This window comes from Ranitomeya variabilis, chromosome 5 (assembly GCF_051348905.1).
Source record: "Ranitomeya variabilis isolate aRanVar5 chromosome 5, aRanVar5.hap1, whole genome shotgun sequence".
In the NCBI taxonomy this organism is placed as follows: Eukaryota; Metazoa; Chordata; class Amphibia; order Anura; family Dendrobatidae; genus Ranitomeya; species Ranitomeya variabilis.
In genome coordinates this window covers 404,773,487-404,788,523 of record NC_135236.1, presented here as the reverse complement: position 1 = coordinate 404,788,523, position 15,037 = coordinate 404,773,487, and the positions used below count along the sequence as shown (strand labels likewise).

General features: G+C 42.9%; 1 protein-coding gene across 4 annotated transcripts in view; it reads right to left on the bottom strand.

The window, feature by feature from the left end:
• The window catches only part of PPHLN1 (periphilin 1), a 145,694-nt gene extending 144,448 nt beyond the window's left edge, over positions 1-1,246 (bottom strand). For 3 of the 4 annotated variants that reach the window (XR_013215769.1, XR_013215770.1, XM_077265125.1), the window contains exon 1: positions 1,132-1,246. The gene's annotated coding sequence lies outside the window, so the exon portion shown is untranslated. The remainder of the gene's footprint in view (positions 1-1,131) is intronic. The other variant, XR_013215771.1, reaches the window with a different exon arrangement.
• Positions 1,247-15,037: the final 13,791 nt, after the last annotated feature.

The window sequence follows — 15,037 nt, the reverse complement described above, 5'->3', positions numbered from 1 at the left end:
CCATTGCCCACAACACAATTGGTGATGGGCTTGCCGTGGCAGCCAATAAGATTGCTGAGGATCCATATGCCTGCCATGACGGTGCTCCTATGAAGACCGGCCTAGGCTTCATAGGAAACTGTGATTTTTGCTATATACTGCAATGCCATTGTATTGCACTATAAACTATAGCCGAATAGACACACACAGGTTCAAATCCCTGCATGGAACAAAAACAATAAAACAAAACAATAAAATAAAAAAGGTTTTAAAATTTGCTTAAAGAAAAATAAATTGAAATCACCTCCCTTTTACTCCATTAAAAATATTAAAAAATACACACATCCATAAAAGTCAAATCTGTCAAAATACACAATTAACCCAATTGGCAAATACAGTAAAATGAACAAAATTAAAAAAAAAAGTCAAAATTACGGTTTTCTAGTCCTCGCAACTTTCTACCAAAAATGCAAAAAATACCATTGTGTCAACCTCAAAATGGCATCTCCACACAGAAAGAAGATGAACATTGTTGTTTTTTTTATTTTTTTTTTAAGAACTTACTAATTTTAATTATTTTAATTTAAAAAAAAAAAAAAAAAAAGCATGTTTGGTATTGCTGCGATTGCGCTGTCCTGGAGAATCAGACGGCAAGGCCGATCTGACTACACAATGAACGCCATAACAACAACCCCCCGCAAAAAATGGCAGCACTGCACCTGTACACAATGGACCCGCACTTGGTTTTTGGCTGCCAGCTCATCACATGGTAAAATGAATAGCTGCCATACCCTTATTACTGAGGGCTGCCCTCCAATGTGGCCGGGATTGGCGCAGAGAAGCAGCTGCATGGGCGAGCACCCACACCTCACTAGCAGGTCCATTCCTGTGCCCCCTGCACCGGGGCGGAGACTGGCAGCATCCGTGCCCAGCCCCACAACCACCCGGCACGGCTGTAACGCATGCGGTCCATTGTGGCACTGCCATTCCTTCCCCATCCTCACCCCCTGAGGTGGAGAGTGCGGGCCGCTAACCAACAGCTCCCTTCCCAAGCAGCTTCTCCCACCCGTCACCCTGCAGTAGCAGCCGGACTACTGGCACAGGTGGCACCCACCGGTCCGCAGCCCTCACTACTCGGGCAGGTGCACCCACCTCTGCTCCTCCGCTGCTCTCACCACTTCCTGTGCGCTGCTTCTGGTCATGTGACGGTGCAGTCACCCCACGTACGGGGCGCCGTGTGGGACACAATTGTGCAGTAGCTTTCGCTGTAATTCCTATCTCAGCCACATGGGACGCTGAAAATGCCTTCTAATTCAGCAGTTTCTTAGTTGCTAATATTTTACAGGTTTATTAACAAAAAGAAATGATCACTGTAATAGAAGGTGCCAGAAGGTGATTATACCTCACAACAGCTGCAAAAAAAGATAAAAAATGGTACAGAAATGGTCATCAGTGGGCGTTATCAGAAGGGGTTAACTTTGGACCTCTGACCTCATACAGCAGAGACACAGATAAGAATGCCTCTGACCAAATTCAGGTCACTCCAGCCAAGTTCAACCGGGTTCTGGGCATTGCAGCTGGTATCAAAGTGGGCAGACAGTCAATTTCCACAGCTATGAGTAATTGGTGTTTTTAAAGGGTTAAATGACTTTTGGCCGCTAATCTCACACCGCCATTACACAGGGATGCCCCCGTATCAGACGCAGTCACTCCAGCTTAGCCCGAGCGACTTTTGGGTATCAGATCTGGTATCAAAGTGGGCAAATAGTCAAATCTATGAACTAGTGTGATTAAGGGGTTAAATCACTTTGAGCCACTGGTCCCACACTACGTCTAAGGTGCAGACGAGGATCACGTCGCAGTGCACGGACTGACCGAAGCGTGACAGCTGCTGTGCTCGGGGCAGGAGAGCTGCCGGCCAGTCCGTGCATGCGATGCGATCGTCATCCGTGTTATACGGCCCACAAATAGGTCCTAGGCATCAGAGCTGACATCAATGTGGGCAGTCAGTTTGACAGATTTCAACAAGCATACCTCCCAAGTTTTGAAGATTATAATAAGGGCTAAATAATTCAGTGTGTTCCATCCTGGTAGAAGGAGATACCTGAGGGGCGCTGGCAGTGAGGGACATTCAGCAAGCACCTGAGACTGCAGGGCGTAGACCCAAATCTAGGACTGTCTCGCTGAATCAAGGAGGTGTCAGATTAGAGATGAGCGGATTGGTTCACAGGACTGCGGTCCAGCGTCCAGGTCAATGGTACCTGGTGGCTGGATGGGAGGCCTTCGAGTCTCTTACCTTCCAGGCCGGCTTTTGATTAGCCAGGGCTGGTGCGACTGTCAGGTTCCCAGGATGGGAGCTGTGGACGAGCTGCTGCTCCATGATGCCCTGACATATTAGAAATAAATGGTGTCCCAGTCTATATGTGTTGGGCTGTGTATGTTGCAATGCACTCATTTTCAGGCCGGAGGCCTTCGCTGTCTCCACGTCCTCAGTTCAAGGACCAGCCGCACACATCAGGGGACACCTGGTTGGTTTTAACAAGTTCAACTTTACTGGACAGTTAAAGTACATTCATCTTTAATGCGCAGTATCGGGCACAGCACCCTCCAGTTCTTGTTCCATCAACACAGCACATTTCAATCATTTCCTTAAGCTCAGCTTGGACTATCCCTACTTTAACAGCACCACAGTATTCCCAAGATCCGCCACATTTCCTTCATGTGGTTCCACGTCCATCTTCCTCTCTACGGAAGGGTTGTCGGTGCACTCCATAGCCCCCAATTTGAGCCTTAAAGGGGTTTTCCCATGAACAAAGTTAATTTTAATCAATAGATCTTGGAATAATAATAATTTTCACAATTGGATTTGTTTAACCCTTTCACCCCCAAGGGTGGTTTGCACGTTAATGACCGGGCCAATTTTTACAATTCTGACCACTGTCCCTTTATGAGGTTATAACTCTGGAACGCTTCAACGGATCTTGGCGATTCTGACATTGTTTTCTCATGACATATTGTACTTCATGATAGTGGTAAAATTTCTTTGATATTACCTGCGTTTATTTGCAAAAAAAATGGAAATTTGGCGAAAATTTTGATAATTTTGCAATTTTCCAACTTTGAATTTTTATGCCCTTAAATCACAGAGATATGTCACACAAAATACTTAATAAGTAACATTTCCCACATGTCTACTTTACATCAGCACAATTTTGGAACCAAAATTTTTTTTTGTTAGGGAGTTATAAGGGTTAAAAGTTGACCAGCAATTTCTCATTTTTACAACACCATTTTTTTTTAGGGACCACATCTCATTTGAAGTCATTTTGAGGGGTCTATATGATAGAAAATACCCAAGTGTGACACCATTCTAAAGACTGCACCCCTCAAGGTACTCAAAACCACTTTCAAGAAGTTTATTAACCCTTCAGGTGTTTCACAGGAATTTTTGGAATGTTTAAATAAAAATGAACATTTAACTTTTTTTCACACAAAATTTATTTCAGCTCCAATTTGTTTTATTTTACCAAGGGTAACAGGAGAAAATAGACCCCAAAATTTGTTGTACAATTTGTCCTGAGTACGCTGATACCCCATATGTGGGGGTAAACCACTATTTGGGCGCATGGCAGAGCTCGGAAGGAAAGGAGCGCCATTTGACTTTTCAATGCAAAATTGACTGGAATTGAGATGGGACGCCATGTTGCATTTGGAGAGCCCCTGATGTGCCTAAACATTGAAACCCCCCACAAGTGACACCATTTTGGAAAGTAGACCCCCTAAGGAACTTATCTATGTGTGTGGTGAGCACTTTGACCCAACAAGTGCTTCACAGAAGTTTATAATGCAGAGCCGTAAAAATAAAAAATCATATTTTTTCACAAAAATGATCTTTTCGCCCCCAATTTTTTATTTTCCCAAGGGTAAGAGAAGAAATTGGACCCCAAAAATTGTTGTGCAATTTGTCCTGAGTACGCTGATACCCCATATGTGGGTGTAAACCATTGTTTGGGCGCAGGGCAGAGCTCGGAAGGGAAGGAGCGCCATTTGACTTTTCAATGCAAAATTGACTGGAATTGAGATGGGACGCCATGTTGCGTTTGGAGAGCCCCTGATGTGCCTAAACATTGAAACCCCCCACAAGTGACACCATTTTGGAAAGTAGACCCCTTAAGGAACTTATCTAGATGTGTGTTGAGCACTTTGACCCAACAAGTGCTTCACAGAAGTTTATAATGCAGAGCCGTAAAAATAAAAAATCATATTTTTTCACAAAAATGATCTTTTCGCCCCCATTTTTTTTATTTCCCCAAGGGTAAGAGAAGAAATTAGACCAAAAAAGTTGTTGTGCAATTTGTCCTGAGTACGACGATACCCCATATGTGGGGGTAAACCACTGTTTGGGCGCATAGCTGAGCTCGGAAGGGAAGGAGCGCTATTTTACTTTTCAATGCAAAATTGACTGGAATTAAGATGGGATGCCATGTTGCGTTTGGAGAGCCCTTGATGTGCCTAAACATTAAAAACCCCCACAAGTGACACCATTTTGGAAAGTAGACCCCCTAAGGAACTTATCTAGATGTGATTTGAGAGCTTTGAACCCCCAAGTGTTTCACTACAGTTTATAACGCAGAGCCAAGAAAATAAAAATTCTTTTTTTTTTCACAAAAATGATTTTTTAGCCCCCAGTTTTGTATTTTCACAAGGGTATCAGGATAAATTGGACCCCAAAAGTTGTTGTACAATTTGTCCTGAGTACGCTGATGCCCCATATGTTGGGGTAAACCCCTGTTTGGGCACACGGGAGAGCTCTGAAGGGAAGGAGCACTGTTTTCGTTTTTCAACGCAGAATTGGCTGGAATTCAGATCGGATGCCATGTCCCGTTTGGAGAGCCCCTGATGTGCCTAAACAGTGGAAACCCCCCAATTATAACTGAAACCCTAATCCAAACACACCCCTTACCCTAATCCCAACAGTAACCTTAACCACTCCTCTAACCCAGACACACCCAACCCTATTCCCAACCGTAAATGTAATCCAAACCCTAACCCTATCTTTAGCCCCAACCCTAACTGTAGCCCCAACCCTTGCCCCAACCCTAGCCCTAACCCTAGCCCTAACCCTAGCAATAACCCTAGCCCTATCACTAGCCCTATCACTAGCCCTAACACTAGCCGTAACACTAACCCTAGCCCTAAGCCTAACCCTAGCCCCAACCCTAGCCCTAACCCTAGCCCTAACCCTAGCCCCAACCCTAGCCCTAACCCTAACCCTAGCCCCAACCCTAACCCTAGCCCTAACCCTAGCCCCAACCCTAGCCCTAACCCTAACCCTAGCCCTAACGCTTGCCCTCACCCTAACCCTAACCCTAGCCCTAACTCTAGTCCTAACTCTAGCCCTAACCCTAACCCTAATGGGAAAATGGAAATAAATACATTTTTTAATTTTTGTACTTTTCCCTAACTAAGGGGGTGATGAAGGGGGGTTTGATTTACTTTTATAGCGGGTTTTTTAGCGGATTTTTATGATTGGCAGCCGTCACACACTGAAAGACGCTTTTCATTGCAAAAAATATTTTTTGCGTTACCACATTGTGAGAGCTATAATTTTTCCATATTTGAGTCCACAGAGTCATGTGAGATCTTGTTTTTTGCGGGACGAGTTCACGTTTTTATTGGTAACATTTTCAGACATGTGACATTTTTTGATCGCTTTTTATTCCGATTTTTGTGAGGCAGAGTGATCAAAAACCAGCTATTCATGAATTTCTTTTGGGGGAGGCGTTTATACCGTTCCGCGTTTGGTAAAATTTATAAAGCAGTTTTATTCGTCGGGTCAGTACGATTACAGCGATATCTCATTTATATCATTTTTTTTATGTTTTGGCGCTTTTATACGATGAAAACTATTTTATAGAAAAAATAATTATTTTGGTATCGCTTTATTCTCAGGACTATAACTTTTTTATTTTTTTGCTGATGATGCTGTGTGGCGGCTCGTTTTTTGCGGGACAAGATGACATTTTCAGCGGTACCATGGTTATTTATATCAGTCTTTTTGATCGCGTGTTATTCCACTTTTTGTTCGGCAGTATGATAATAAAGCGTTGTTTTTTGCCTCGTTTTTTTTTTTTTTTTTCTTACGGTGTTTACTGAAGGGGTTAACTAGTGGGCCAGTTTTATAGGTCGGGTCGTTACGGACGCGGCGATACTAAATATGTGTACTTTTATTGTTTTTTTTAATTTAGCTAAAGAAATGTATTTATGGGAATAATAAATATATTTTTTTTTTCTTTATTTAGGATTTTTTTTTTTTTTTTTTTTTTTTTACACACGTGGAGAATTTTTTTTTTACTTTTTTACTTTGTCCCAGGGGGGGACATTACAGATCATTGATCTGACAGTGTGCACAGCACTCTGTCAGATCGACGATCTGCTGTGCAGGGCTGCAGGCTTACCAAGCGCCTGCTCTGAGCAGGCACTCGGTAAGCCACGTCCCTCCCTGCAGGACCCGGATGCCGCAGCCATCTTGGATCCGGGACCTGCGGCGAGGAGGGAGGTAGGAGACCCTCGGAGCAACGCAATCACATCGCGTTGCTCCGGGGGTCTCAGGGAAGCCCGCAGGGAGCCCCCTCCCTGCGCGATGCTTCCCTATACCGCCGGCACACCGCGATCATGTTTGATCGCGGTGTGCCGGGGGTTAATGTGCCGGGGGCGGTCCGTGACCACTCCTGGCACATAGTGCCGGATGTCAGCTGTGATATGCAGCTGACACCCGGCCGCGATCGGCCGCGCTCCCCCTGTGAGCGCCGCCGATCGGTGATGACGTACTATCCCGTCGGTGGTCATACGGGCCCACCCCACCTCGACGGGATAGTACGTCCGATGTCAGGAAGGGGTTAAACACTTTCAATTGCAGAAATTCTTATTCCAAGATCTATTGATTAAAATCAACTTTAAAATTAAATTTGTTCATGGCAAAACCTCTTTAACCCCTTAATCCCATATGATGTACTATCCTGTCGAGGTGACCTGGGACTTAATTCTCAGTGACGGGATAGTACGTCATATGTGATCGGCCGCACTCAGGGGGGGAGCGCGGCCAATCACGGCCGGGTGTCAGCTGACTATCGCAGCTGACATCCGGCACTATGTGCCAGGAGCGGTCACGGACCGCCCCGGCACATTAACCCCCAGAACACTGCGATCAAACATGAACAAAGTGTTACGGCGGCATAGGGAAGGATCGCCCTGGGAGGGGGCTCCCTGAGACCCTAGGTATAAGGCGATGTGCTCACCTTGTACTGAGCGTCTCCTCGCTGCAGGTCCCGGATACAAAATGGCCGCGGGGCTACATCCGGGTCCTGCAGGGAGGTGGCTTACCAGCGCCTGCCTGATCTGACAGAGTGCTGTGCAAAGTGTCAGATCAGCGATCTGACCCTATAACATGATGCCCCCCCCCCCCCCCCGGGGCAATGTTATAAAGTAAGAAAAAAAAATATTCGCATGTGTAAAAAAACAAACAAACAAACAACTAAATAAAAAAATATATATATATATTGTTCCCATAAATACATTTCTTTATCTAAATAATAAGCAAAAAACAATAAAAGTACACATATTTAGTATAACCGCGTCCGTAACGACCCCACCTATACAACAGTCCCGCTAGTTAACCCCTTCAGTGAACGGGGGAAAAATAAAACGAGGCAAAAAACAACGCTTTATCATCGGATATAAATAACCATGGTACCGCTGAAAACGTCATCTTGTCCCGCAAAAAACGAGCCGCCATACAGCATCATCAGCGAAAAAGTATAAAAAGTTATAGTCCTCAGAATAAAGCGATGCAAAATAATATTTTTTTATATAAAATAGTTTTTATCGTATAAAAGCACCAAAACATAAAAAATGATATAAATGAGGTATTGCTGTAATCTTACTGACCCAAAGAATAAAACTGCTTTATCAATTTTACCAAACGTTGAACGGTATAAACGCCCCCCCCATCCCCCCCCAAAAAAGAAATTCATGAATAGCTGGTTTTTGGTCATTCTGCCTCACAAAAATCGGAATAAAAAGCGATCAAAAAAGGTCACATGCTTGAAAATGTTACCAATAAAAACGTCAACTCGTCCCGCAAAAAACAAGACCTCACATGACTCTGTGGACCAAAATATGGAAAAATTATAGGTCTCAAAATTTGGAGACGCTAAAACTATTTTTTGCAATAAAAAAAGTCTTTTAGTGTGTGACGGATGCCAATCATAAAAATCCACTAAATAAACCGCTATAAATAGTAAATCAAACCCCCCTTCATCACCCCGTTTAGTTAGGGAAAAATAATAAAATTAAAAAAATGTATTTATTTCCATTTTCCTATTAGGGTTAGGGCTAGGGTTAGGATTAGGGCTAGAGTTAGGGGTAGGGTTAAGGCTAGGGTTAGGGCTAGGGTTAGGGCTAGGGTTAGGGCTAGGGTTAGGGCTAGGGTTGGGGCTAGGGTTAGGGTTTCAGTTAGAATTGGGGGTTTCCACTGTTTAGGCACATCAGGGGCTCCCCAAACGCAACATGGCGTCCGATCTCAATTCCAGCCAATTCTGCGTTGAAAAAGTAAAACAGTGCTCCTTCCCTTCCGAGTTCTCCCATGCGCCCAAACAGGGGTTTACCCCAACATATGGGGTATCAGCGTACTCAGGACACATTGGACAACAACTTTTAGGGTTCAATTTCTATTGCTACCCTTGGGAAAATAAAAATTTTGGGGGCTAAAAAAACATTTTTGTGGGAAAAAAATGATTTTTTATTTTCACGGCTCTGCGTTATAAACTGTAGTGAAACACTTGGGGGTTTAAAGTTCTCACAACACATCTAGACAAGTTCCTTGGGGGGTCTAGATTCCAATATGGGGTCACCTGTGGGGGGTTTATACTCTTTAGTTACATCAGGGGCTCTGCAAATGCAACGTGATGCCTGCAGACCAATCCATCTAAGTTTGCATTCCAAATGGCGCTCCTTGCCTTCCGAGCTCTGCCATGCGCCCAAACGGTGGTTCCCCCCACATATGGGGTATCAGCGTACTCAGGACAAATTGGACAACAACGTTTGGGGTCCAACTTCTCCTGTTACCCTTGGAAAAATACAAAACTGGGGGCTAAAATATAATTTTTCTAGGAAAAAATAATTTTTATTTTCACAGCTCTGCATTATAAACTGTAGTGAAACACTTGGGGTTCAAAGCTCTCACAACACATCTAGATAAGTTCCTTAGGGGGTCTACTTCCAAAATTGTGTCACTTTTGGGGGGTTTCAATGTTTAGGCACATCAGGTGCTCTCCAAACGCAACATGGCGTCCCATCTCAATTCCAGTCAATTTTGCATTGAAAAGTCAAACGGCGCTCCTTCCCTTCCGAGCTCTGCCATGCGCCCAAACACTGGTTTACCACCACATATGGGGTATCAGCGTACTCAGGACAAATTGCACAACAACTTTTGGGGTCCAATTTCTTCTCTAACCTTTGGGAAAATCAAAAAAAGGGGGCGAAAAATCATTTTTGTTAAAAAATATGATTTTTTTATTTTTACGGCTCTGCATTATAAACTTCTGTGAAGCACTTGGTGAGTCAAAGTGCTCACCACACATCTAGATAAGTTCCTTTGGGGGTCTACTTTCCAAAATGGTGTCACTTGTGGGGGGTTTCAATGTTTAGGCACATTAGGGGCTCTCCAAACGCAACATGGTGTCCCATCTCAATTCAAGTCAATTTTGCATTGAAAAGTCAAATAGTGCTCCTTCCCTTCCGAGCTCTGCCATGTGCCCAAACAGTGGTTTACCCCCACATATTGGGTATTGGCGTACTCAGGACAAATTGGACAACTTTTGCGGTCCATTTTCTCCTGTTACCCTAGGTAAAATAAAACACATTGGAGCTGAAATAAATTTTGTGTGAAAAAAAAGTTAAATGTTCATTTTTATTGAAACATTCCAAACATTCCTGTGAAACACCTGAAGGGTTAGTAAAGGTCTTGAATGTGGTTTTGAGCACCTTCAGGGGTGCAGTTTTTAGAATGGTGTCACACTTGGTTATTTTCTGTCATATAGACCCCTCAAAATGACTTCTAATGAGATGTGGTCCCTAAAAAAAAATGGTGTTGTAAAAATGAGAAATAGCTGGTCAACTTTTACCCCTTATAACTCCCTAACAAAAAAAAATTTTGGTTCCAAAGTTGTGCTGATGTAAAGTAGACATGTGGGAAATGTTACTTATAAAGTATTTTGTCTGACATATCTCTGTGATTTAAGGGCATAAAAATTCAAAGTAGGAAAATTGCGAAATTTTCAAAATGTTCGACAAATTTCCATTTTTTTCCACAAATAAATGCAAGTCTTATCGAAGAAATTTTACCACTACCATGAAGTACAATATGTCACGAGAAAACAATGTCAGAATCACCGGCATCCGTTGAAGTGTTTCGGAGTTATAACCTCATAAAGGGACAGTGGTCAGAATTGTAAAAATTGGCCCGGTCATTAACCTGCAAACCACCCTTGAGGCTTAAGGGGTTAAGCTACAGATGTTGCAGGAATATCCACTTGGAGTAATGTGCACCTTCATTCTGCCAGAATGTTTTGCTCTCACTGTGCCTCAGCCCACTTCACCTTAATATCCAAAGAATGACCACTTAGCTATAAATGGAGAAAACTTTCAAAACATGCATAGAATCAAAAAAAGAGGGAAGTACAAAAAAACAATAAAATTGTAAATTTGTATTGATATAAATATAAAGATAAAATAGATAGCTAAATATTACATAAAATTAAAAAAAAAGGTTAGGGAACATGGCAGAGTGACATCTGAGCAAATAAGCTTTATAGATACACCATAGTGGTGACAGGTAGAGCAAATTTATACAATCAATATGTTAATACATTATTAGAATAATAACCTGTCCCTAGTAAACAGGTAAACAATGGGATAAGGTGATACTGCATATGTGCAGAACAAAAAAATATAATAATTAGCCATATGGCTACAAAAACGAAGTGGCATGTGTGTTTAGTCACTCATAATAACAAGAAAGTTCATAGGGTGACAACTATTTTGCTTACAAAGAAAATGGTAATAAAGTGCTATCATGCAAAATTTATAGCTGTACTAGTGTTAAATACCAAACTGGCAAAAAAATCTGTAAGCATTATAGGAATGTAAATGAACAGGATACTGCACCTGAATAGGTGTAAAGACATTCATATACTGTGTGATTGTGATGCAATGTGCATGAGCGGAGGACTGGATGGTTAGCCCCCACCCTGTACCCCACCCATTGTCCCCACAGTCCCCAACCATTATCACCACAGTCCCTACTCCCTATTTCCTACTGTATACCTGCTTTGGCAAAACTAATGTTTTTTTTGGTCCTGCCAATGAAGCTTCTTTGAATTGAACTGAATTGAAATTGAATAGGCAAAGAAATGCACCTAGGAACAGACTAAAGAGTGTAGGCTTGTAAATGCCCGGTTTATATATACACAGCTGAACTAATGGTGCTCGCTATAGCCTTGCGGGGAACCTAAACAATGAGAAACAAGTCCAATGATGACATAACTAAAAAAGTCCCAATTGAACCGGCAGGGTGCAAGGACGCTGAAGCCAAAGGATTAGGAAACATCTTTAGAATTGAGAGTCCTCGGTGGTTGATACCTTTTAATGGCTAACTGAAAAGATGGTAACAAATTTCAAGCTTTTGAGACTACACAGGTCTCTTCATCAGGCAAAGACTAAAAGAAATTCTGAAGAATCACATATTTATGCACAACACATCACAGAAAAAAAAAGGAAAAACCATGGATAAGACAGGTGACATGAAGCAGAATTACCATGGGTGATAAACAGTTATGTCCATAAATATTGGGCCAGTTCTTAGATAAGGATTGTTTTATTGAAGTCTGGTTCTGTTGTTCTGTTGTGATGACCCCTCATAGTCTGAGGGGCAAGTTCCTTAGTTGATGTAATAGTAGCCAAATCTAGATGTAAAAATGAAAAGAAAATAAGTTAAAACCATGATTCAAATGCAAGTCTAAAAACAAATAATCTGGAAGAATGGAGGCACTACCAGATACATAAAAATATGCCTTCATTGAGGCCATCTGGTTGGACTGAATTGATCTTGGTAATCCACTGAGCCTCAAGTTGTGTTAATTTGATCTTGGTATCCCCACCACTAGAATTTTTTATAATGCGGTCAATGCCGATCACTTGAAGTAGGTTGGAATTGCAGTCATGGGTCATTTTAAAGTGGCGAGATATACTGTAGGTTTGAGGAGTGTCAGGTCGATGATCTCACGTGCATTGTTAATGTCCTGGACATGTTCTCTTGTGCATATTCTCAGTTGTCTAGACGTCATCCCAATGTAAATTTTAGAACATGGACAGGAGGCGTAGCAGATAACATGATTCGTTACACAGGTGATGTGATGGGTGATACGGAATGTTGTCTCACCACTGCTAGATTTAAAATGTAAAGCCCGATCCATGTTTGCACAGCCCAAACAACTTTTGCAGGGAAAGAAACCCCATTTAGGTCCCCTTGATCCAAAAGAATGTTCAATATTTGCTCTTTTATGATAACTGTGAGTTAAAAGATCTCTTAGATTTGTAGCTCTTCTATAGGTGATGGTTGGTAATGTTGTGGTGTTTTTGGAAATGACTGTATCACTGTTAATAATTGGCCCAAATTTAGATATGGCATTTTTCATTTCCCTCCACTTTTCATTGTAGGTAGAAATGAATCTCACCTCCATGGATTCCAAAGTCTAATTTTTTGTTTTAGGTCTTAGTAAATCCCTTCAATCTTTGTTACGTGCTCTAGACCAACTCTGTCAGATGATACGATTTGAATAGCCTCTCTGGAGAAGTCGGTGTGCTAGATCAGAGGCCTGTGATTCAAAAGAGATTTAATTAGAGCACATTCTTTTAGTTCTGAGGAACTGACCATAGGGAATGCTACTTTTCAATGGTTTGGGGTGAGACGAGGTAGCATGCCAAAGCGAATTGACTGCTGTTTGTTTTCTAAATACCTCAGTATGTATGAAACACTCACTGCCCTTGTAGATTTTGGTATCCAGGAAGTCAATAGTACTCTGACTGTAGTTACAAGTAACGTTAATGTTAAGATTGTTTTGATTTAGACACTGAATGAAAGTTAAAAGATCTGCTTCAGAGCCCTGCAAGATGATAAAAATATCATCAATAAAACGGATTGTGGTATGGCGACTGGTCATGTGATTAATGGGCAGTATGTATCACAGAGGTGGGTGGCCCTGTGATGGAAGCCTGGGCGGGTTTTGCTCAGCAGATCTACTGCTGAGGGATTTGTTTTACATTGGGAAGGTTTCCAGGTGACTTGGAGAGATGGGTGGGTCCAGTCACCTACAAACCCACCCAAAGGGGTGTGTCTGAATACCTAAGATGGTTATGTGTTTGAGGACCTGCGATGATGTCACGATCACTTGACTAGCCATGTGATAGGTACCTTGGTGTGGTTACAATTATGTAATGGAAGTGTGTTTGGCACATGGAAGCGAGTGGTGGCTACTCTGAGCCAGAGCAAGGAAGCCTGTGAGATACCTCCGGAGCGGATGGTCTGATAATCGTAAGTGATACTGGCTGGGGTGAGTGAGAGATGTCTGTGGGATACCTCTGAGGATAAGAGGTATCTGGAAACCTGTGTGGCCGACACCAACAAGTAACGGACAGGGATCCATGTTATACTGACCGGGGTCAGAGAGAGAGAGAGAGATTGTGTTTACTTAATGGGATACCTCTGAGGATAAGAGGCATCCAGGAACTTGTGTGATGGATGCCAACAAGTAACGGACTGTAAGCCGTGTTATATGTCATGATTCTCAATGGCGAGAGAACATAGCCCAGCATATATAAGAACTAGCTCTTGGAAGATGGAATCTAAACTGACCATGAACTAAACCTGCCGCACAATTAACAGTGGCCGGGTAGCGTGCCTACGTTTTATCCCTAGACGCCCAGCGCCAGCCGGAGGACTAACTAATCCTAGCAGAGGAAAATACAGTCCTGGCTCACCTCTAGAGAAATTTCCCCAAAAGGCAGACAGAGGCCCCCACATATATTGGCGGTGATTTTAGATGAAATGACAAACGTAGTATGAAAATAGGTTTAGCAAAATCGAGGTCCGCTTACTAGATAGCAGGAAGACAGAAAGGGCACTTTCATGGTCAGCTGAAAACCCTATCAAAACACCATCCAGAAATTACTTTAAGACTCTAGTATTAACTCATAACACCAGAGTGGCAATTTCAGATCACAAGAGCTTTCCAGACACAGTAACGAAACAGCAGCTGTGAACTGGAACAAAATGCAAAAACAAACAAGGACGAAAGTCCAACTTAGCTGGGAGTTGTCTAGTAGCAGGAACATGCAAAGAAAGGCTTCTGATTACATTGTTGACCGGCATGAAACTGACAGAGGAGCAAGGTTATATAGAGACTCCCACATCCTGATGGGAACAGGTGAACAGAGAGGATGATGCACACAAGTTCAATTCCACCAGTGGCCACCGGGGGAGCCCAGAATCCAATTTCACAACAGTACCCCCCCCCCTCAAGGAGGGGGCACCGAACCCTCACCAGAACCACCAGGGCGATCAGGATGAGCCCTATGAAAGGCACGGACAAGATCGGAGGCATGAACATCAGAGGCAGTCACCCAAGAATTATCCTCCTGACCGTATCCCTTCCATTTGACCAGATACTGGAGTTTCCGTCTGGAAACACGGGAGTCTAAGATCTTTTCCACAACGTACTCCAACTCACCCTCAACCAACACCGGAGCAGGAGGCTCAACGGAAGGCACAACCGGTACCTCATACCTGCGCAATAATGACCGATGAAAAACATTATGAATAGAAAAAGATGCAGGGAGGTCCAAACGGAAGGACACAGGGTTAAGAATCTCCAATATCTTGTACGGGCCGATGAACCGAGGCTTAAACTTAGGAGAAGAAACCCTCATAGGGACAAAACGA